Source organism: Capricornis sumatraensis, chromosome 16, assembly GCF_032405125.1.
Source record: "Capricornis sumatraensis isolate serow.1 chromosome 16, serow.2, whole genome shotgun sequence".
NCBI lineage: Eukaryota > Metazoa > Chordata > Mammalia > Artiodactyla > Bovidae > Capricornis > Capricornis sumatraensis.
In genome coordinates, this window is record NC_091084.1 from 59398161 (window position 1) to 59422926 (window position 24766).

A 24766-nucleotide genomic window follows, 5' to 3' on the forward strand; every position below is an offset into this window, starting at 1 on the left:
CTTCTTGAGAATTTTAATATCGTTTTAGGAATGACTGGAGACGAAGGTGGAAATTTCAGTTCCTATCCTGTTTTCTTAGGCTGAGTTTTCAGCTACCCTTCTGTCTTACTGAGAATTCACCAGAGAAATAGTACCGACAGGATGTGTAGGGGAGGTGTGAGTATATATGTGGATGTTAAGAGAGAAAGAGAGATTGATTGATTAAAGAATTGCCTCAAATGATCATAGAGGGTTGGTAAATTCAGAATTTCCATAGTAGGCTGGCGACTCACTTAAGACTTCCAGTTTGAGTCCAAATGACTGGAAGCATTTCTCCCTGTTCCAGGGAGGGCAGTGTTTGTTCTATTAAGGCTTTCCAGTGATTGGATGAGACCAAGCCATTTTTTTGGAGGATAATCTGCTTTACTCAGTCCAGCAATTTAGATGTTAATCTAAGTTTAATTTAATTGTTATCTGAATGTTAAGTTTAAATTTTTTCTGAACCCTAGTTAAATGTTTTCTGCTAGTAGCAAAAACCAAATATTTATTTTGCAGAAGTAGGAAAATAACCAAAGGAAAACAAACCCCATAAAATCTCCTCCTAATTAAGTATTTTATCTGCCCTTTTTCAAAAACCAAGTGGATTAAAATTAGGCGATTCTACAACTTGACCTACCCTGCTGTTTCATTGTTTAAGTTCCTGATAAATATAATGTTGGTTTGTTTTTACATTTCTATTGTTCTGATTTGAATTTTCTAGTTAATTTTTATTGAAAGTTTAATTTTATGAATGTTATTTCTGAGAACTTTAATGTGAGGTACACTTAGAGACAATGTTATTTCTTACCTTTTCTGCTGTCTCGGAGACAGCTTTATTCACTATTCCCTTAATCTTCAAGTAATAAAGAACTGCTGACAGTCCTTGGACAGGAAAGGTCTTCATTCTTCCAGAATCCATTATTTGCTGCTTTTCTTTCTGAGCCTTTTCTCCAAAATCATATTCCTTTGCAAACTATGAGTCATACATTCACCTGTATCAATCACCCACTTAATTACTGTTTTTCACATCACCTTCAATGATAAATTTACAAATGAAACTTTGGATCATAATAAGAACATTAAAAAAATCTACATGTAGTTTTGAGTGAGGCCTTGATCACTAATAATTAATAATTATTTCCTTTTCTTTGATATTTAAAAGATGCTTACTTAAAATAATTGGTTTTGGGAATTTCTTCTGTATCATAGCCTATTCACTACATATTAATTGTACAAATATTTATGAGTTTGAATTAAAAAAGAATTGCTCTTATCTTTGTCTTCCTAAGGGCTTCCCTGATAGCTCAGTTGGTAAAGAATCCGCCTGCAATTCAGGAGACCCTGGTTCGATTCCTCAGTCGGAAACATCTGCTGGAGAAGGGATAGGCTACCCACTTCAGTATTCTTGGGCTTCCCTTGTGGCTCAGCTGGTAAAGCATCTGCCTGCAGTGTGGGAGACCTGGGTTCAATCCCTGAGTTAGGGAGATCCCCTGGAGAAGAGAAAGGCTACCCATGGGGTCACAAAGAGTCGGACACATCTGAGCAACTTTCACTTTCACTTTTTCTCTTCCTTGGGAGTTACTCTTTGTGACCCTGTGGACTGTAGCTCACTGGGCTCCTCTGTCCATGGAATTATACAGGCAAGAATACTGGAATGGGTTGCCATTTACTTCTCCATGGAATCTTCCTGATCCAGGGATTGAACCCAGGCCTCCTGCACTGCAGGGAGACTCTTTACTGACTGAGCCACCAGGGAAGCATTGGGAGATACAGAAGGAATTAGTTCTTTCTCCTTTCCCATTTTTCATTATTTTGTATTCTGGGTGAATAATTTTTTGTAAGAAGGTACTACTTGTTCTAAAGACATTCTTCTTGCTCTTGAAGATGTTTTAGTATAGGCTACATTGGTCAGTCTTTTATTCCTAATTTCTGAAAGCTGGAGACAATAAGCATGATCCTGTCTAGCTGAAGATGATAGCAGTTCAGAGGATATAGGAGACTTGTTGTTCTTTGCCCAGTAGTGTTGCTAATGTAGCTTGGTGCCTTGAGGGTTTCTGTAAGAGTGATAAGTTATGAGGGACATGTTGGTCATGCAAGGACTAGTACCAGTAGCTATGTAATTTCCTTCAAGTAGCTTACTGTGGCTCTGCCTCAGATTCCTCATCTGTGAAATGAAGTACAACCTGTCTCATATGGTCATTGTGAGGGTTAAATGAGTTCATTTATTTAAATTGCTTAGAATGATATCTTCTGAGTAATATAAGCTCAGTAAACTTTAGCTGATTCTATTATGGGGATTAAAAAGGAGCAGCATTAGTAGCTAGATACAATAATATTCAAGAGAATATGTAAAATGGATAGCTAATGGGAAGTTTCTTATAACACAGGGAGCTCAAACTGGTGCTCTGTGACAACCTAGAGGGGTGGGATGGGGTGAGGGGTATATGGGAGGATTAGGAGGGAGGGGACATATGTATACTTATGGGTGATTTATATTGTTATATGGCAAAACCCAACATAACATTGTAAAATGTAAAAATTAAAACAAAAAATCATGGAAAAAATATTAGGAGAAAAATGCTAGGAGACAGCAAAAGTAGAAATAAAAGTACCAACAAAGATGAAACCAACATGTTTGCAGCTGGAAGGTGCTGCTTCGTCTGCCTTGAACCATTCTTCAGGTCTTGAGTTAAATTTCACTTTCTCAGGGAAGCTTTTCAAGAGCCTACAGAGGAGGATCGTCTCCTGGTTAGCACATTCATGGAGTCATACAATTTTCTTTCATAACATTTATAATTTTTTTTTAATGAGATTATTTGTTCAGTGGATGTCTTTCGTAGCAGACTGCCCTCCGTGAAACTCGTGGACATGTTGATCTTGTCTGCCATTTCCAGGGCCTACCATAAGCACTGTAACATGATGGATTTGTAATGATTTTTAAGGCAATGGATAAAAGTCAGAGTAAACTGGAGCACAGATGTGAGGGGTAGATAAAAGGAATATCCCTCAGGTACTAAGGGAGCCTCTCAGGCTCAGGACTTCTGTATGATTCCAGCTGCATTGTGGCAGGCCCAGTCTGATGAAGTAGCTGGAGAAATCTGGTAAAGGAACAGATAGGAGAACTGAGAAAATGAGCTGGTATCTAATTGATGCAGAATAGATTATGATAAACGTCAGGTTAAGATTGTAAGGTTGGGTTTCTAAATACTCAAAATAAGTGTTTTATCTATTTTGATATTCTAACATTTAATATTAACTTCATTGTTACTTGATTTGCTGAAGTTGTCATGGTATAATTTTCTTTATAAAAATGCATTATACTCCATATAATGGATTTTCCCTAACATCAGTAGCAGCATTTCACTTGTTTTACTTTAAATCTTTACAATCTTTAAATAGAGATTGAGCATAAAAGGGAAAATCCTGGGGCTATAGATTTACTTTCTTTAAATATTAAAAGCTGATCAATCACAGAAAAAAGGAGCTTATCTTGTTTGACCTCAAATTATTGAGAAAGTTAGGAACCTCTATAAGAGACAGGCCCTGTACCACAGCACATATATGAAGATGCATTTTTTTCCTAAAGAAAGGACTATATAAATTTCAGATGAAATGAACTGTGTTGACATGGAGTTGTTTCCTCTCCTTTATTTTTAAACATACAGCTTTCTTGGAAACAAATTTTTATTTCAAATTTTATTCTACCTTTGTTTATTTGAAAAATGTTTCTGTTTTAAAGCATCATGGAGCTAGTTAAGTGACCTTTGTTATCAAAATACCTTCAAAACTGTGATATTTCCAGGGTTCTACTGGTAAATATTTAACGCCTGGTCTGTGGGTCAGGGTGGAGTATGGATTTCAAAAAAACAAAAAACCCAATTTATTTTGTTTGTAGATTTTCATGAAATACAAATTTCTATTATCATCCATTTCAAGCTGCTAACCTGGTATCATTGAACGTACCATTAAGAAGAAATATGTACAGTTGGCTGTCTCCAACCCATGTGAATGACACTGGATATGACTCTCATGATTGAGGCCATTAGATATCTGTAGGTTATATAATGGCAAAAAGTTTTGCCTGACAATTCTGAAAATTAGTATAGTCTGACAATTTTTCCCTTAGCTTATTTGACCTTCCTGACTTAAGATCTGTATTTTGTATTTCTCTACTCTGGAAGGTACCATGGTATAGCCATAGAATATTGTATTCATTTACTTTTTTAGCAGTGACATTCCTTTTTTCTCTAATAAACAATCCATCCCAAATATAAAACAGGTTAAAAATGGTATTCTGTAGTGTGACTTTGTTTATATGATTTACTGGTGCTAAAATCCATAATGCTTTATATAACAGTGAGACATTTTGTTGAGTACAAAAACTTTGAAATCAGCATCAGTGTCCTTTTATTTTTTGCACAGTTTGGATTCACATCGATAAACAAATATAAAGTGTAACAGTTTGTTTTTTAAAGTTGTCCTGAAATCTCACCTTGATTTTTATTTCTATAGAAGTAGTAAGATAATTTTAATTAAATCAAAAGGGCATTTTAGTAATAAACATATAATTAAAGTTTCAATACAGCAATAAAGCAATTATAAATATTTTTGCACCTAATTTCAGACCACCAAAATAAATGAAGCAAAAACTATCAGAATTGAGGGGAGAAAGAGACAGTGCTATAGTAATAGTCAGAGACATCAGTATCCACTCACAATATTCTATAGAACAACCAGACAGTACAAAGGAATAGAGATCTTAACACAATAAACCAATTGTTTAAGGCATATACAGAACACTGTACTCAATATCAGCAACATGCACATATCTTGAGTACACATGGGATATTTTCCAGGATAGGACATATGTTAGGCTATAAGTTCAGTCTCAGTAGATTTTAAAAGATATCGTTCAGAGTATCTTCTCCAGTCACAATGGGATAAAATTAGAAATCAATAGCAGAATACAATCTAGAAAATTCATGAATTTGTGGAAATTAAGTAAAACATTCTTAAACAACCAATAGATCAAAGAAGAAATCACAAGGGAAATTGAAAATACATAGAGATGAATAAAAACAAAATCACAATATACCAAAACTTAAGGTACACAGTGAAAGAAATCCTAAGGGAGAAATTTATAGCTATAAATACCTAAATAAAAAAACAAAGTTCTCAAATCAGCAACCTAGCTGTACAACTAAAGGAACTAGGAAAAGAAGAGCAAATGAAACCCAAGGAAAAATGGTTGAGAGGATCAATGAAACCAGTCTTCAGGGACCAACAAAATGGACCAGTCAGTTGTTCCATACAAGGTTCTTGACCGGCATATAGGTTTTTCAGGAGATGTAAGATAGTCTGGTATTCCCATTTCTTTAAGAGTTTTCCACATTGTCTTATGATCCACAAGTCAAAGGCTTTAGCATAGTCAGTGAAACAGAGGTAGATGGTTTTCTTTAGTTCACTTGCTTTCTTTATCATCCAGTGAGTCTTTGCAATTTGATCTCTGAATTGAGAAAGGAGTATAACAAGGCTGTTTATTGTCACCCTGTTTGTTTAACTTATATGCAGAGCACATCATGAGAAATGCTGGGCTGGATAAGTTACAAGCTGGAATAAAGATTGCTGGGAGAAACATCAACAACCTCAGATATGCAAATGATGGCACTCTGATGGCAGAAAGTAAAGAGGAACTAAAAACTTCTTGATGAGGGTAAAGGAGTAGAGTGGAAAAGCTGGCTTAAAACTAAATATTAAAAAAACTAAGATCATGGTATCTGGTCCTAGCACTTGATGACAAATTGAAGGGGAAAAGGTAGAAGCTGTGACAGATTTCCTCTTCTTGGGCTCTAAAATCATTGTGGATGGTGACTGCAGCCATGAAATTAGAAGATGATTGCGTCCTGGTGGGAAAGCTATGACAAACCTAGACAGTGTGTTAAAAAGCAAAGACATCACTGCTGACAAAGGTCCACATAGTCAAGGCTATGGTCTTTCCATTATTCATGTGCAGTTGTGAGAGCTGGACCACAAAGAAGGCAGAGTGCTGAAGAATTGATGCTTTTGAACAATGGTGTTGGAGAAGACTCTTGAGAATCCCTTGGACAGCAAGGAGGTCAAACCAGTCAATCTTAAAGGAAATCGACTATGAATACTCATTAGAAGGATTGAGGCTGAAGCTGAAAACTTAAATACTTTGGCCACCTGATACGAATAGCTGACTCATTGGGAAAGACCCTGATGCTGGGAAAGATTGAAGGCAGAAGGAGAAGAGGGCGACAGAGGATGAAATGGTTGTATGGCATCACTAATGTAATGGACATGCACTTGTGCAAAATTTGGGAGGTGGTGAGGGCAAGGAGGCCTGGCATGTTGCAGTCCATGGGGTTGCGAAGAGACAGATGCAACTTGGCAACCAAACAACAGGAACAAAAACAATATTGACAGTCTTAGCTGGAAGGACTAAGAGAGAAAGAGAGAAGACTCAAATTAACAAATTGAAAATGGGGTGATAGCTACCAATTCTACAGAAATAGAAAGGTTTATATGAGAGTTCTAAGAACGATTGTATGCCAACAAATTCGATGGTGGTTTAGTTGCTAAGTCATGTCTAACTCTTGTGACCCCATGGACTGTAGCCCACCAGGCTCCTCTGTCCATTGGATTTTTCCAGGCAAAAATACTAGAGTGAGTTGCCATTTCCTTCTCCAGGGGATCTTAATGACCCAGGGATTGAACCTGGGTCTCCTGCACTGCAGGCAGATTCTTTACTGACTGAGCCAGCTTAGATTAAATGGATAAATTCCTAGAAACAACAAGACCTACCAAGACTAAATCAAGAAGAAATAGAAACTCTGAATAGACCTATAACTAGTAAAATCAACAATCTCTTGACAAAGAAAAGCCCCAGACCCGATGGCTTCACTGGTGAATTCTAGCAAACATTCAGTGGTGAATTAGTATGAACCCATATCAGACTTTCTGAAAAAACTGAAGAGGAGGGGAATGCTTTCTAAGTCATCCAATAAGGCCAGCATATTCTTGATACCAAAGCTAGACAGAGACACTACAAGCAAAGAAAACAACAGACTGATAACTCTTATAAGCATTGACACAAAAATCCTCAGCAGATACTTGTATACAGAGTTAAGCAGCACATTAATTGAATTATACACCATTACCAAGTAGAATTTATTCCTGAAATGCAATATTTTCATCAGACAAAAAAAATTGATCAATGTTATATGTCACATCAACAAAATGAAGGAAAAAGAAAAAGCATGTAATCATCTTAATCGATGCAGAAAAATCATTTTACACTAAACTTACCACCTTTTCATAGTAAAAACACTCAACAAACTAGAATAGAAGTACCTCCATGTAATAAAAGCCTTATATGAAAAACCTACAGTAAATATGATGCTCAGTAGTGAAATACTGAAAGAGTTTCCTCTAAGATCAGGAACATGACAGTGATGCCCATTTCACCAACTCTGTTCAACATACTACTGGGAGTTCTAGCTGGAGCAGTTAGGCAAGAAAAACAAAAGGCACCCATATTGCAAAGGAATAAGTAATACTATAACTGCAGATCATATGATCTTATACATAGAAAACACTACAGATCCCACATACAAGAAATAACCCAAATCAAAACAGAAAAACCTCATAAATTAATTTAGTGAAGTAGCAGCATACAAAGGCAGCACACAGAAATCAATACATGAACAATCAACAATCTGAAATGAAAATTATGATACGGTTCCATGTGTAATATCATTGAAAAGAATGAAGTACTTAGAAGTAAATTTAAGCAAGGAAGTGAAAGACACATACAATGAAATCTACAAGATATTTGTAAAACAAGCAAACATAAAAACACATTATGTGTTCATGAATTATAATACTATTGCTAAAATGTCAGTGTGACCCAAAGCTGCCTACTGATTCAATGAAATTTGTTCTAAAATCTTAATGATGTTATCTTAGAAACAGAAAAATCCATCCTAAAATTCATATGGAATCTAAAGGAGCCCTGAATGGTCAAAATAATCTTGAAAAAGACCAAACCTGGAGAACTCATGTTTGCAAATTTCAAAACTTACTGCAGAAGTACAGCAATCATGAGTGTGATACCGGCATAAAGTCAGACATATAAACCAATGGGATAGAAAAGAAAACCTGGAAATAAGCTCTCAAGTATATGTTCAGATGATTTTTGACAAGGGTGCCTAGGATAGACAATGGGGAAAGGGCATTCTTTTTAATAAATAGTGCTGAGAAAACTGGATATCCATGTAGAGAAGAATTAAGTTGGACTCTTATATAATACTACATACATAAATTTACTCAAAGTGGATCAAAGATATAAATGTAACACCTAAAACCATGACACTCTTGGAACAAAAACTTCACAACATTGGATTTAGCATTGATTTCTTGGGTATAACACCAAAGGTAGTCAAAGAAAAAGATAGATACATTGTACTTCATGAAAATTTTAAAAATTTGGGCATGAAAAGACACTAACAACAGAATTGAAAAGGTGACTTATAGAATGGGAAAATATTTGGAAATCATATATCTGGTATCAATTTAATATGCAGAATATATAGAAAAAATTTAAAACTCAACAGTGCAAAACAAACAACCTGATTAAAAAATGGGCAAAAAACTTGAATAGACATTTCTCCAAAGAAGAGATACAAGTGGCCAATAAGCATGTGAAATGATTCACAAGATCACAAATTATGGAAATGAAAATCAAAACTACAGTGGGATACCACCCCACAACCATTAGAATGACTACTGTCAAAAAATGAGAAAACAACAAGTGTTTGGTGAGGATGTGGAGAAATTGGAACCCTTGAGCACTGCTGATAGAATATAAAATGATACAGATGCTGTGAAAAACAGTTTGCCACTTCCTCATGAAGAATTTAAAGCAGAATATTATGATCCAGCAATTCCATTTCTGATAATATGTACTCAAAAGAATTGAAAGAAGGATCTTGAAGCAAAATATTTGCACACCCATGTTCATGGCAGCATTCACAATATCTAGAACATGGAACTAACTCAAGCGTTCGTTGATGGGTGAAGAGAAGCAGAACATGACCTACACATATAACAGGGTATTATTCAGCCTTAAAAAGAAGGGAAATTCTTCAGTATGCTACAGCATGGATGAGCTATAAAGACATTTTGGTAGATGAACAAGCCAGTCATAAAAAGATATACTAACTGTATGATTCTACTTACTAGAGACACTTAGTGTAATCAATATCATGGAGACGGAAAGTAGAATGGCAGTTGCTAAGAGCTAGGCAAGAGGGGAATGAGGGAGTTATTGTTTAATAAGTATGGAGTTTGAGAAGATGAGTTATGTAAATGGATGGTAGTGATGGTTGTGTAATGCTGTGGATGTGTTTTAATACCTACCATTGAAAGCTACACTCAAAAATGGTTAAGATGATTAGGTTTTATGTTGCTTGTTTTAGCATAATGAAAATTTGTTTAAAAAAAAAGCAAGTTCCTGATTTGAAGAAAACACACTTTTTCATATTAATTAATGGCTACTAGAAATAGATGATTGTTTCATAATTATATGCAAACATTCAAGTAAAATATTGTTGCTTTTCTATTTTACTGTCACACATTCTGTGTTTCTTGCAGATTGTTTTCTATGTGTACTTCTAAAATATCTTTAGTATATATTTTAAAGCCCCATTAATACTAGATTTCATGATTGGTTTTCTGTTTATTATGTACGATATTTTATTAGTACCATGAAATCAAGTGGGCCTTAGAAAGTGTTACTATGAACAAAGCCAGCTGAGGTGATGAAATTCCAGCTGAACTACTTAAAAATCCTAATAGACGTTGCAGTTAAAGTGTTATACTTAGTATGTCAACAATTTTGGAGAAGTCAGCAGTGGCTGCATGATTGGAAAATCATGTTCAAACTACTGCACAATTGCCCTCATTTCTCGTGTTAGCTAGGTTATGCTCAAAACCTACCTTCAAGGTAGGCTTCAGCAGAATATGAACTGAGACCTTTCAGATGTACAAGCTGGGTTTTGAAGATGCAGAGGAACCAGGGATCAAATTGCCAACATTCGTTGGATCACAGAGAAAGCAAGGGAATTCCCACATTTGCTTCTGCTTCATTGGCTACACTAAAGCCTTCGACTGTGTGGGTCACAGCAAACTGGTAAATTCTCGAAGAGGTGGAAATACCAGACCACCTTACCTAGAAACCTGTATGTGGGTCAAGAAGCCATAGTTAGAGCTGGACGTGGAACAACTGAGTGGACTGGGAAAGGAACATGACAAGGCTCTGCACTGTCACCCTGCTTATTTAACTTCTGTGCAGAGTGCATCATGCAAAATGTTAGGCTGGGTGCATCACAAGCTGATATCAAGATAGCTGGGAGAACCATCAATCACCTCAGATATGCAGATGATACCACTCTAATGGCAGAACATAAAGAGGAACTACAGAGCCTCTTGATGAGGGTGAAAGAGGAGAGTGAAAACGCTGGCTTCAAACTCAAAAAAACTAAGATCATGGCATCCAGTCCCATCATTTCATGGCAAATAGATGATGAAAAAGTAGAAACAGTGACAGGTTCTCTTTTCTTGGGCTCCAAAATCACTGCAAATTGTGACTGCAGCCATGAAATTAAAATACACTAACTCCTTGAAAGGAAACATGACAAAACTAGATAGCATATTAAAAAGCAGAGACATCATTTTGCTGTCAAAGGTCCATATTGTCAAAGCTATGGTTTCTCCAGAAGTCATGCAGATGTGAGAGCTGGACCATAAAGAGGCCGAGCACTGAAAAATTAATGCTTTTGAATTGTGCTAGAGAAGACTCTTTTGAGTCTCTTGGACTGCAAGGAGATCAAACCAGTGAATCCTAAAGGAAATCCTAAATATTCATTAGAAGGACTGATGCTGAAGCTGAAGCTCCCATGCTTTGGCCACCTGATGCGAAGAACTGACTCACTGGAAAAGACCCTGATGTTGAGAAAGGTTGAGGGTAGGAGGAGAAGGGGATGACAGGATGAGATAGTTAGATGGTATCACTGACTAAATGGACGTAAGTTTGAGCAAACACCAGGAGATAGCATAGGACAGAGGAACCTGCTCTGCTGTAGTCCACGGAGTTGCAAAGAATCTGACATGACTTAGTGACTGAACAACAATTTATTTAATACATTATCTGATATTTCAGATACTTGTCACATTTATAGGTGGTCTGCACTACCTGATTATGTGATGAACATTTTACATACTCTTATTAAGGTAGTTAAAATCTTTTAGACAGCCAACAGTAATAAACACAAAACAATTAGACAATTATATATTGAATTCTTATATTTGATCACTTAATTAAAATTTTTTATCTTTTTTTGGTAAAAACTACAGTTTTTCAGCTCTAATGTGTACTAGTGAAACCCACGTTATTCCAACTATCAAATTTAGAATTTCCTCTTAGAGTTTTAGGGTGGAGTGTATGAGCATTTGGATCTCAATGGTAAATTTAGCATAATTTCTCTAACCGGAATATATATATATTTAATGCTATTTATAAAATACTTTTTCATATCATAAGAAATGTGAAAAACTGATTCAGAAATGAGTTTTCTGGTTGTATTTTCAAATTTTATTTGGCTTTTTTGTTGTTTAGTTGGTAAATTGTCTTCATCTCTTTTGCATTGCACGGACTGTAGTCTACCAGGCTTCTCTACTCTTTGGATTTCCCAGGCAAGAATACTGTAGTGGGTAATCATTTCCTTCTCCGGGGTATCTTCCTGACCCAGGGATCAAACCCACCCCTTCTGCTTGGCAGGTGGATTCTTTACCACTGCCAAGGGAGCTTTTAGCTAAATGAGTTACTCATTTGGGCCAAAATGTTTCCTAGTTTCTTTTAACAATTCTTAGTTTTAGAAATCCCTGAGCAATAGTCTGGTCATAGTTACAGAGTTTATAACTAAAAGGATAATAAGTTGTTCCTGCTTATTTTCCCATAAAGATATTAGTACTATTTAAACTACTCATATTATGTACTTTTATAATTTACATATGATTACAATAGTTTTCATAGTAAAATCTTTAATAATTGCAGTATATTTCTTGAGTGTATATCCACCCTTTCTAGTAAGTTCAGTATCTGTGAGAATTTTCTGGCTTTTCTTTCAGTGACTTAGTACAGTTTTATCAATGAATATAATTGTCTTCTTTAGAATTTAGAAGCACAGTATAAATACAGGACATTGGGCCTTTATTTACGTAAATAAGACCAATAACTTAATCAGTTCTTTTTCCTATCCAATGTCTTTAAATTATCTTCTTATGATTTGCTCTTTTTTATTGTCCAGAAACTGAATCCTAGTTTTTTGCCATTCAAATATGAGAATTAATTTTTTGCTTTAAATTTAGCCTAAAAATTAATTAGAAATTACAGTTTTCCTGCTTTGATGATAACTCCCAAATAAATGTGGTTCCATTGTTGTGAAAATGATCTTCCATTTAAAAAGTCAGATGTATGTACTGAATTTTAAGTTTTATTTGAAGCATTCTTTAAGTTTAGTAAACAGAGACCTAGGAAGAAACAAATGTCCATTCTGTAAGGGAAGCTCACGGGAAGAAAAAGAAACAGGTGAAGTTTTTCTGTTCACAAAGCACATTTGCATGAGTCATCCTTAGTCCTGGTTACTCTCTATTTAGGTCAGCACTAGTCCCTGATCAATAGTCTAATCATAGTTACTGCAAGAGGCTAGGTCCAGTGGTTCTTTCTTTCCCCATTGTTTTTCTAGGTCCCATATTTTTTCTGTTAAAAGTGCTTGTAAGTATACCTTGACCTTGTGAGTTCTCAGAACATTTCATTTTGCTCTTCTTCCACTACCTTCTCCTCATATAACTACTTAGCTGTATGTAGCATATTTAAAATGTTTTTTTATAATAAACCAAGTTACAAAGCTTTATGTGACTCATCTTACTGTAATGATCTGTGAACTCTCTCTTTCTTTTTTTTTGGTGGGTGCTAGTTTTTGTCTCCTTTGGGTGAAACAAATATTTACCAGGAGATACTGTACATTTAAAGACTTTATTTGCTTTTATAAATGTTGTTTCAGAAAGTATTTATATGCATTTTTATAGCTACTTACCTTTTCTTTTCTATGTAAACGTTTCACTTGGTTTGTTTGAGTCCTTAATGTATAAGATGTTATATTGCATTGTATATTAATTTTAAGGATATATTTTATCCTTGTCATAGTCATTTGCTCTGTGTGATAGAGTGTTTTTCTATGTTTATAATTAAATTTCTAGAAAAGAAAAATAGTTATTTTGTTATATATATGTATTTTTTTCTTTTTGAAAAGCAAAATAAATTAATTCTGGATATATAATATATTTATAAAGATGGAGGATTTTTCACATGAGGCCAGTGTATGCTGGGAAAAACATTATTAGTAGCAACAACATGAAGTTGTAGAAGATTTTAATGTTTGTGAAGCCCTTTTATATATTATTGTCTGTGCATTCCATTAGTGTTGATCTCAGTAGCATTTTGTACAAAGTAACATGTTAACTGCAGGGGAAAAAAGAGGGAATATGTCCAGTCCTTCTGTTGTATTGGAACCGTGTAGCGATAAATGATATTGGTTGGAATTGAATGCTCCTAGCTACCAATCAGATTATGTGGTTTATGTTTTGTTTTTCCACCATTAGTATTAGTTCTTAGTACCTGGTGGTCAGCCCACAAAAGCTTCAGGACCTGTATTAGGCCTCTAAACTTATAGGTCAGGTACTTTGGTCTAACATCCCTAGAGCATACATCACTAGCTTCCTTGGCACATGGGGGCCTATATCAGTGCTCAGTTATTTGAAGTATGCTAATTCCAGAAAAACATCTACTTCTGCTTCATTGACTACACTAAAGCCTTTGTGTAGAACACAACAAACTGGAAAATTCTTAAAGAGATGGTAATACCAGACTACATTAACTGCTTCCTGAGAAACCTGTATGCAGATCAAGAAGCAACGGTTCGAACCAGACATGGAATAATGGCCTGGTTTAAAGTTGGGAAAGGAGTACATCAAGACTGTATATTGTCACCCTGCTTATTTAACTTCTATGCAGAGTATATCATGCAAAATGCTGGACTGGATGAAGCTCAAGCTGGAATCAAGATTGCCTGGAGAAATGTCAATAACCTCACATATGCAAATGACATCACTCTATTGGCAGTAAGTGAAAGGGAACTAAAGAGCATTTTGATGAAAGTGAAAAAGGAAAGTGAAAAAGCTGGCTTAAAACTCAACTTTCAAAAACTAAAATCATGGCATCTGGTCCCATCACTTCATGGCAAATAGATGCAGAAACAATAGAAACAGTGACAGATTTTTCTTGGACTCCAAAATCACTGCTAATGGTGGCTGCAGGCTTGAAATTAACCTTTATCTTTGACAAAGGAGGCAAGAATATACAATGGATTAAAGATAATCTCTTTAACAAGTGGTGCTGGGAAAACTGGTCAACCACTTGTAAAAGAATGAAACTAGAACACTTTCTAACACCATTCACAAAGATAAACTCAAAATGGATTAAAGATCTAAACGTAAGACCAGAAACTATAAAACTCCTAGAGGAGAACATAGGCAAAATACTCTCTGACATAAATCACAGCAGGATCCTCTATGATCCACCTCCCAGAATACTGGAAATAAAAGCAAAAATAAACAAATGGGACCTAATTAAAATTAAAAGCTTCTGCACAACAAAGGAAACTATAAGCAAGGTGAAAAGACAGCCTTCGGAATGGGAGAAAATAATAGCAAATGAAGCAACTGACAAACAACTAATCTCAAAAATATACAAGCAACTTATGCAGCTCAATTCCAGAAAAATAAATGACCCAATCAAAAAATGGGCCAAAGAAATAAATAGACATTTCTCCAAAGAAGACATACAGAAGGCTAACAAACACATGAAAAGATGCTCAACATCACTCATTATCAGAGAAATGCAAATCAAGACCACAATGAGGTACCATTTCACACCAGTCAGAATGGCTGCCATCCAAAAGTCTGCAAGCAATAAATGCTGGAGAGGGTGTGGAGAAAAGGGAACCCTCTTACACTGTTGGTGGGAATGCAAACTAGTACAGCCACTATGGAGAACAGTGTGGAGATTCCTTAAAAAACTGGAAATAGAACTGCCTTATGATCCAGCAATCCCACAGCTGGGCGTACATGCTGAGGAAACCAGAATTGAAAGAGACACATGTACCCCAATGTTTATTGCAGCACTGTTTATAGTAGCCAGGACATGGAAGCAACCTAGATGTCCATCAGCAGACGAATGGATAAGAAAGCCGTGGTACATATACACAATGGACTGTTACTCAGCCATTAAAAAGAATACATTTGAATCAGTTCTAATGAGGTGGATGAAACTGGAGCTGATTATACAAAGTGAAATAAGCCAGAAAGTAAAACACCAATACAGTATACTAACACATATATATGGAATTTAGAAAGATGGTAATGATAACCCTGTATGCGAGACAGCAAAAGAAACACAGATGTAAAGAACAGACTTTTGGACTCTGTGGGAGAGGGAGAGGGTGGGATGATTTGGGAGAATGGCATTGAAACATGTATACTATCATGTAAGAAACCAATCGTCAGTCTAGGTTCGATACAGGATACAGGATGCTTGGGGCTGGTGCACTGGGATAACCCAGAGGGATGATATGGGGAGGGTGGTGGGAGGGGGGATCAGGGTTGGGAACTCATGTACACCTGTGGCAGATTCATATCAATGTATGGCAAAACCAATACAGTATTGTAAAGTAAAAAAAAAAAAATAAATAAATAAAAGATACTTGCTCCTTGGAAGAAAAGCTATGACAAACCTGGACAGTGTATTAAAAAGCAGAGACATCACTTTGGCCATCTGATGCAGAGAAGTGACTCATTAGAAAAGACTCTGATGCTGGGAAAGATTGAAGGCAGGAACAGAAGGAGATGGGAAGACAGAGGATGAGATGGTTGGATGGCATCACCGACTTGATGGACATGAGTTTGAATAAACTCCAGGAGATTTTGTAGAACAGGGAAGCCTTGCGTGCACATAAAACACTTAAGTTCAATTAACAACTATTTACATGGTATGTACATTGTATCAGGTATTCTGAGTAGTCAAGGGATGGTTTAAAGCATATGAGAGGATGAGCATAGGTTATATGAAAATACTCCATGAGGTTGCAAAGAGTTGGACACAGCTGAGCAACTGAACAACAACATGCTTCTTTTGTTATCACAACACTCTGCCAAGGAGTTCTGGTCTGTTTCAACGGTCAGGTCACTGTTTTTTTCAGAGCTTGTTCCCCGATTGATCTTTCACTCTAGGTAGGAAATCTTCTGTTTGTAATGATAGGAGAGAGGGATAAATTGCTCAAAGAAAGGTACAGGATAAATTGACTAGAACCATCAATAGAGTCTTAGAGCTGGAAAGAAACGGTGCTGTCAAGGGGGGGAAACTGTAAGAGAATGTTTTCAGGAAATAGTGTTACACTAAAAAGGGAAATGGACTTCATGATTTTCCATCTTCTCTATTTTTTTCCTTCTTTTTCTTGTCCCTTGCTACCTAATGTTTCTTCACTGTGGTTTTGATTTTACTCTTCTTTTATAGCAGAAATCATGAAATAAAGCAAATTCAGTCATCTGCCCTTCCTATTTTAGAAATGATCTTCAAAATAGTCTCATGAAGACTGACTTTTCTACCAGTCCAGAATATTTCTACTGAGGTGATTTCTTCTTTGAGTAATACGTGTGAAACCAACATTTTTGAATAGAAAGTCTTGATTTTGCTTTAATTTAAAATGATCAAAACAGCAAATGAATGAATGAACGTGAAGCCAGCTTTTCTTGATAAGGACTACTTAGAACTTAAGTACAATTTGAGCTATTTCAGAAAGGAGATTTAGATAATTATGAGAGAAAAATATTTTATTTTTCTTGGTTTAATATTTTTGAAACATCATTTTCATAACAGAAACTGCCCAGATTTTTCTAAATTATTTAGTTAATAATATATAATTATATCCACAAAGGGAAATTTATGATAGAAAAAGTCAGATATTCATTTGCATTATTATATAAAAAAGGTATTAATTTGCTTTTTAAATAAGATGAAATACAGCATTCCTCTCTAGCTCATTAGGTCAGTTTAGGATGTTAACCACAATATTGCAATCTCTGATACTTTTTACTTAAGTTCTATGATAATGAAAGATCAAGAATTAACTAGTTAGATGCAAAAACAATCAAAACATTTTTAACCCTTACGTTTGATTTTGAGTTTGAATGATTGCATATTTCAGTTACTGCTTTAAGTTGTATAACTGGTGTTCATTTCTTTTGTTTTATATTGGTTTTGGGTAAAAAGTCTTATAAGTCTTTCCAAAATGTAATCTTATAATGTCTGGGAATTTAAGTCAAACTCTTCTTATTTGGCTTAAGGTTGTAATTTTGATTATCTATTCTTCTTCTCTTCTACCTAACAGTGGTTTTGTTGATGCCTTAATTTCTTCTATCCCTAAATCCCTACATGGCTGTGTGTTTCTGGGTGCCTTTTTGCTCTTTTTTGCTGGTATTCATTTCTTAGTATACTGACTTATAGCAAGGTCATCTACACTAAATTTTCCAATAGAGCTAACATGCCTGGCTCCCTCACTTCTGGTCTTTATTTGAGTATCACCTTTTTAGAGAGATCATCCTTGGCGACCTTATTTAAAATTTCAACTACCCTCCCACAATGTTTGATATCCCCTTTGCTTGCTTTTTTTCTTTCTCTCTAACAAACACTTACCATGTTTTTTCATTTTCAATTTGATTTCTAACTGTCTCTTATGCCCTCCTTCTATGGCATCCTGGAATTTAAGTTCCACAAACTGGAATTTTTGTCTGTTTTTTTGCAACTGCCTCCTCAGTGCTGAAGACAGTGTCTGGCACTTAGAAAGTATCCTATAAATATTTGTTGAAATAATTATCACAAGGAAGAATGAAAAGTACTAGTAAGAGAAACATTAAGAAGGTGGGCATGGCAAGTGATTGGGCAAAGCGAAGAAGGCCTTGGGGAAGTGACAAAAAAGACATTGGGCTGTTAGGTCTAAGTTTCTGTGCAAAATGAGACCATTTCCACATTTTTTCAGCAAATATTCATTGAGCTTCTACTGTGTGACAGATGCAGTTCTCTTCATCCTGGCGATACAATGTGGAACAAAATTGGACATGATTTTAGCCTCCAAGGAGCTTACAGTTTAGTGGAGGAGGCAGGCATTTATCAAATAATCATCAAAGTGAATGTGAAATTTCCACAGCTGTGATAAAGAATACAGCTAGCCCTCCTTATCTACAGTTACACATCCACAGACTCAACCAACTGCAGATCAAAATATTCAGGAAAAAAAAAAAATTCCAGAAAGTTCCCAAAAGCAAAGCTTGAATTTGCAGCCCACAGGCACACAGAACAATTTATGTGCATTGTAATGATGTGACTTACCTACATCATGAAATGATTACCACAGTAAGTTTAGTGATATATCTATTATCTCATATAAGTACAAAACTGAAGAAATATATAAAAAAATTTTTTTTTCTTCTGATGAGAGCTCTTAGGATTTACTCTCTTAATAGCACTCAAATATAACATATAACAATGTTAATTATATTTATCATATTTTACATTTCATCCCTGCTGCTGCTAAGTCACATCAGTCGTATCTGACTCTGTGCGACCCCATAGACGGCAGCCCAACAGGCTCCTCTGTCCCTGGGATTCTCTAGGCAAGAGTACTGGAGTGGGGTGCCATTGCCTTCTCCAATGCATGAAAGTGAAAAGTGAAAGTGAAGTCGCTCAGTCGTGTCCGACCCTTAGTGACCCCATGGACCGTAGCCTACCAGGCTCCTCCGTCCATGGGATTCTCCAGGCAAGAGTACTGGAGTGGGTTGCCATTGCCTTCTCCACATTTCATCCCTGGTACTTACTTATCTTATAACTAAGTTCATTCCTTTTGATTTCTTCCAGTTCCTCCTCGCCCACCTTCTACCCCTGTTAACCACAGTGATCTCTTTTTCAGTGAGTGAGTTTGTTTGCTTGTTTTTGAGGTATAATTGACCCACAGCACTTTGTTAGTTCCTGTTATGTAGCACAGTGATTCTATATTTCTACACATTTCAAATCGTCACCACAATAAATCTAGTTAACCATCTGTTACTGTATAAAGCTATTACATTATTATTGACTGTATCTCCATGTTGCTTTTTATCCCTGTGACTCACTTATTTTGCAGCTGGAATTTTGTACCTCTTAAACCCCGTCACCTATTTCTCTTCTTTTTTGAGCCCCTTCCTCTCTTGCAGCCACCTGTTCTCTGTATCTATGAGTCTGTTTTGATTATGTTTATTCACTTGTTTTTTAGGCTCCACATTTAAGTGAAATCATACAGTATTTGTTTTTCTTGTACTTCCTTCATTTAGAGTAATAACCTCTATATCCATTCTTGTTGTAACAAGTGGGAAGATTTCATTCTTTTATGACTGAGTATGATTCCATTGTATATATACATCACATTTTCTTTATCCATTTATCTCTATGTGGGCACTTAAGTTGCTTCTATATCTTGGCTACTGTAAATAATGCAGCTAAGTGATGTGTATATTTTCCAGTTGGTGTTTTGTATTCTAGGCATGAAATTGCTCGATCTTCTGAATTTTTAATTTTTTGAGGGGTCTGTGTACTATTTTCCATAGTGGCTGCACTAATTTATGTTATTAGGTACTTAAGAGAGGAGCTAAGCCAGAGAAACTGGGAGCAGGGGTCTGTCACAGGAAAGCCCACAGGGTCCTGCTTGGTCACAAAATCAGGGAACATGATACCACTAGCTTTGTTCTTTCTTAAGATTGTTTTGGCTATTTGGAGCCTTTTGTGTTTCCATACAAATTTTAGAATTCTTTGTAATTGTTCTGTGAAAAATGCCTTTGGTATTTTGATATTGATTGCATTGAAACTGTAGATTGCCTTAGGCAATATGGTCATTTTCAGTTCAGTTTAGTTCAGTCACTCAGTTGTGACCAACTCTTTGTGTCCCCATTGACTGCAGCATGCTAGGCTTCCCTGCCCATCACCAACTCCCTGAGCTTGCTCAAACTCATGTTTATCAAGTCAGTGATGCCATCCAACCATCGCATCCTCCTCTATCGTCCTATCCCTTTCTCCTCCTGCCTTCAGTCTTTCCCAGCATCAAGGTCTTTTTCATGAGTTCATATCAGGTAGCCAAAGTACAGAGAAGGCAATGGCACCCCACTCCAGTACTCTTACCTGGAAAATCCCCATGGATGGAGGAGCCTGGTAGGCTGCAGTCCCTGGGGTCACTAAGAGGTGGGCATGACTGAGTGACTTCACTTTCACTTTTCACTTTCATGCATTGGAGAAGGAAATGGCAACCCACTCCAGTATTCTTGCCTGGAGAATCCCAGGGATGGGGGAGCCTGGTGGGCTGCCATCTATGGGGTCACACAGAGTTGGACACAACTGAAGTGATTTAGCAGCAGCAGCAGCCAAAGTATTGGAGCTTTATCTTCAGCATCAGTCCTTCCAGTGAACATTTAGGGTTGATTTCCTTTAGCATTGACTGGTTTGATCTCTTTGCCATCCAAGGGACTGTCAAGAGTCTTCTCCAACATCACAGTTCAGAAGCATCAATTCTTTGGTGCTCAGCTTTCTTTATAGTTTAACTCTCACATCCAAACATGACTACTGGAAAAACCATAGCTTTCACTAGATGGACCTTTTGTTGGCAAAGTAATGTCTCTGCTTTTTAATATGCTGTCTAGGTTGGTCATAGCTTTTCTTCCAAGGAGCAAGGGTCTTTTAATTTAATGGCTGCAGTCACCATCTGCAGTGATTTTGGAGCCCCCCAAAATAAAGTCTGTCACTGTTTCCATTGTTTCTCCATCCGTTTGCCGTGAAGTGATGGAACTAGATGCCATGATCTTATTTTTTTGAATGTTGAGATTTAAGCCTTCTTTTTCACTCTTCTCTTTTACTTTTATCAAGAGGCTCTTTAGTTCTTCACTTTCTGCCATAAGTGTGATGTCATCTGCATATCTGATATTGATATTTTTCCCAGCAATCTTGATCCCAGCTTCTGCTTCATCCAGTTTTGCATTTCACATGCTGTACTCTGCACATAAGTTAAATAAGTAGGGTGACAGTATACAGCCTTGACATACTTCTTTCCCAATTTGGAACCAGTCCATTGTTCCATGTCTGGTGCTAGTTGTTGCTTCTTGGCCTGCATACAGATTTCTCAGGAGGCAGATAAGATGGTCATTTTAACAGCATTATTTCTCTCAATTCATGATCATGGTGTATCTTTATATCTCTTTGTGTCATTTTCAGTTTATTTCAATGTCTTATAGTTTTCTGAGTACAGGTCTTTTACCTCATTAGTTCAGTTTGTTCCTGGATATTTTAGTTATTTGTGTGTGTGTGTGTGTGATTGTAAGTTAGATTGTTTTCTTAATTTCTCTTTCTGATAGTTCATCATTAGTGTATAGAAACATAACAGATTTTTGTATGTCAGTTAGTATCCCATAGTTTACTGAATTCATTGATGAGTTCTGGTAGTTCTTTAGTGATTTATTTAGGATTTTTTATGTATAGTATCAAGTCATTTGCAGAAGAAGTTCTACTTCCTTTTTAGTGTGAATTTCTTACTTCTTTTTCTTGTCTGATTGCTGTTGCTCAGACTTCTAATACTGTGTTGAATAAAAGTGGTGAGAGTGGGCATCCTTGTCTTCTTCCTGATCTTAGAGGAAATGCTTTCATCATTGAGCTCTTCATCACTGAGTACTATCTTACCTTTGGGCTTGTCGTATATGGCCTGTATCATGTTGAGGTATGTTCTCTCTAAGCCCACTTTGTTGAGCGTTTTTATTATAAATAGATGTTGAATTCATTCCAGAGAGAAGGTAGGAGTATGGCAAGAATGAAGGGTTGTAATCCATCCACTCAGTGAGCTGAAGACGCAAAGTGGGAAGTGGTGAAAGATGAGGCTAGAGAGGAAAGTGAAGGTCAGAGATGGTTAAGTTTGGCTTTTGAAAAAGATTATTCTGTCTACACTATTTAGAATGGATTGGTACAGACTAATCATGAGACATTTGTTCAGACTAAAGATAAAGTGAGTGGTGATAGTTACAGATTTGGAGATGCATGGACAAATTTGAGAGAGAAATTTAGGAGGTAAAGTGTACACGATGAAGCTAACATAAATTAAACACTATTTTCATGTTAGATACTAGATACTAGGTACTAGGGATACAAAAAAGATAGCCTTCAGTAGAGGAGCTCTCTGGAATAATACATTCCTTTATGCACAAATACAGAAGCATACACATCTATGGATATTTATATATGTATATGTATTGCTTTGGGGTGATAGTGAGGGAAACTACCACCTGTTTTTCACAGAAGAGATGAATGAAGACTTTTATATATTTTCTGAAATAGCAAGGAATTTCCTTAGTGAGTAAGGAGAAGAAGGGAATTCTAGGGAGAGAGAACTATTTGAACAAAGTTAGAAAGTCATGAGAAAGCAACATTTGCTCAGAAAAGCAAATGTTTAGAACATGAAGGAATTTGTAAGGCATGCTAATGACGTAGAATTTTCCTTTTAAACTGGAATAGCCTTAACACTGTCCTCCTCTCTCAGTGCCCTGAGGTTTAGCAAGGATTCTCTAGAGTTGATTGGGAATAGAGATGGAAAGATGGGTTATTATGTTTGAAGAGGGGGCTTTCACTTGAAATGTTTACAAACAGAAATGAGAGACTAGAGATAGAAAGTAGATATGGAGATTGAATGTACCATACAGGTGATGTCTAAGCCCTTGATAATAGGTATTGTCGAGGCAAAAAGAAGGAAACCTTGTATAACACGTACATTGAATATCAAAGTTGTAAAAGAATTTGGGAGATGGAAAAAGAAGAGATGGATAAGAGAAGTTGGTTAATATGTAAAGTAAGTTGGAATATGAATGGCTGCCATGTCTAATTTGCTTCATTACTTTGGATCCCTTGGCCTAGGACTTAAGGAAAGGGTTGTTTTCTCTCTTTTTGAATAGGTTACATAAAAGCTAAAAGTGATTTTTTTTATGCTTTCCAAACGTAGACTGTTTTCTTACTCATATTTAAGATTAACTGTTCCTTCGCTTTAATTAGCAGTATTTTATCAACACTCTAAAACACCTGCTTGGTAGTCCACAATGTATGCATTATTGTATTTCTACTAGAAACCTAAGTGTTGTAAAATGACTTAATTTATTTCAAAGCTTTTCATTGTTGTTGTTTTATGTAAAATAAACATTACCACATAGATTCAGCTAATCAAACTAATATTATTTTACTGCTAATCCTGACAGATTTGTTTACAAAAAAGATACTAAAGAAATTACTCAGATAGTTCAAAGTGTGCCAGCTTGGAGATTATACATCTCTGGTCAATTATTTAAATTTTGCTGTATTTCTTTCCATGAGTTGATAGCTTCAGTGCTTTGGGCTAATATTCAGCCTAAGAGTTGGCTTATTACCTTTCAGAAACCAGCTTGTGTTTGGTGTAAATTAAGTGACAGAGAATACCTACTTGAGTTATGAATGTGATTTCTTAATTTTATCTTTCTTGATCTACTTGATGAATTATTTGATTATACCTAATGGAGAAGAGGGAAGGATTTTCTTGTATGTGAATTTCCATTGAATGCTCTGCAGGTATTTCCTTATGAAAATTATTTTAATCAAGGCAGAGGCTTTTTCTTCATATTTATGTATTGATAGTATTAAATAGGTAGGGTTAAAAAAATAAAGAGCAGAAAAACAATTAACCAGGAATAATAGTATAATCTCCAGGTTAATTCTAGATGAATGGATATTGCTTAGGTACTATATACCACACTCATAGTCTATAATAAATTTTAAATAAGAATAGTTTAGCTTAAGTCTATATAATACAAAAGTAAAGTTTGTATGGTGTTTAAGAGAGGCATTCAAGGAATATGGTTTTTGTAAATGTATTGTCAGTTGCTGAAAATTAACAAAAATGTGTATACTTGCTATAAACATTTCATGATTCTTAAAAATTGGAAATTGTATAATTTTCCCCTCAATAATGTCAGTGTTGGAGATAGAAACTAATTTTTCTGGGGATCAGAATGTTTTATATGAATCTTTGATTGTGGTTTGATTTTCTAGTGTCTTTCATAAAAATTCAAATGTGAGCAGAAAGTATTTAATAAATTTGGGGATATGTGATTCCAATAAAAGTGTAAATGAGGAAACTAAATTCTTTGAAATGAGTTTTCTGATTATTCAGACTTTAAAGCTATCATGGTCAACAAAAGAGTCTGAAATGCAGCACTTGGATGCAGTCTCAAAAACGACAGAATGATCTCTGTTCATTTCCAAGGCAAACCATTCAATATCATGGTAATCCCAGTAACGCTGAAGAAACTGAAGTTGAACAGTTTTATGAAGACCTACAAGACCTTTTATAACTAACACCCAAAAAAGATGTCCTTTTCATTATAGAGGACTGGAATGCAAAAGTAGGAAGTCAGGAAACACCTGGAGTAACAGGCAAATTTGGCCTTGGAATGCGGAATGAAGCAGGGC

General features: G+C 35.9%; 1 protein-coding gene across 1 annotated transcript in view; it reads left to right on the top strand.

The window, feature by feature from the left end:
• METTL15 (methyltransferase 15, mitochondrial 12S rRNA N4-cytidine) overlaps positions 1–24766 on the top strand; it is a 226166-nt gene that overhangs the window by 4463 nt on the left and 196937 nt on the right. The window lies entirely within an intron of this gene.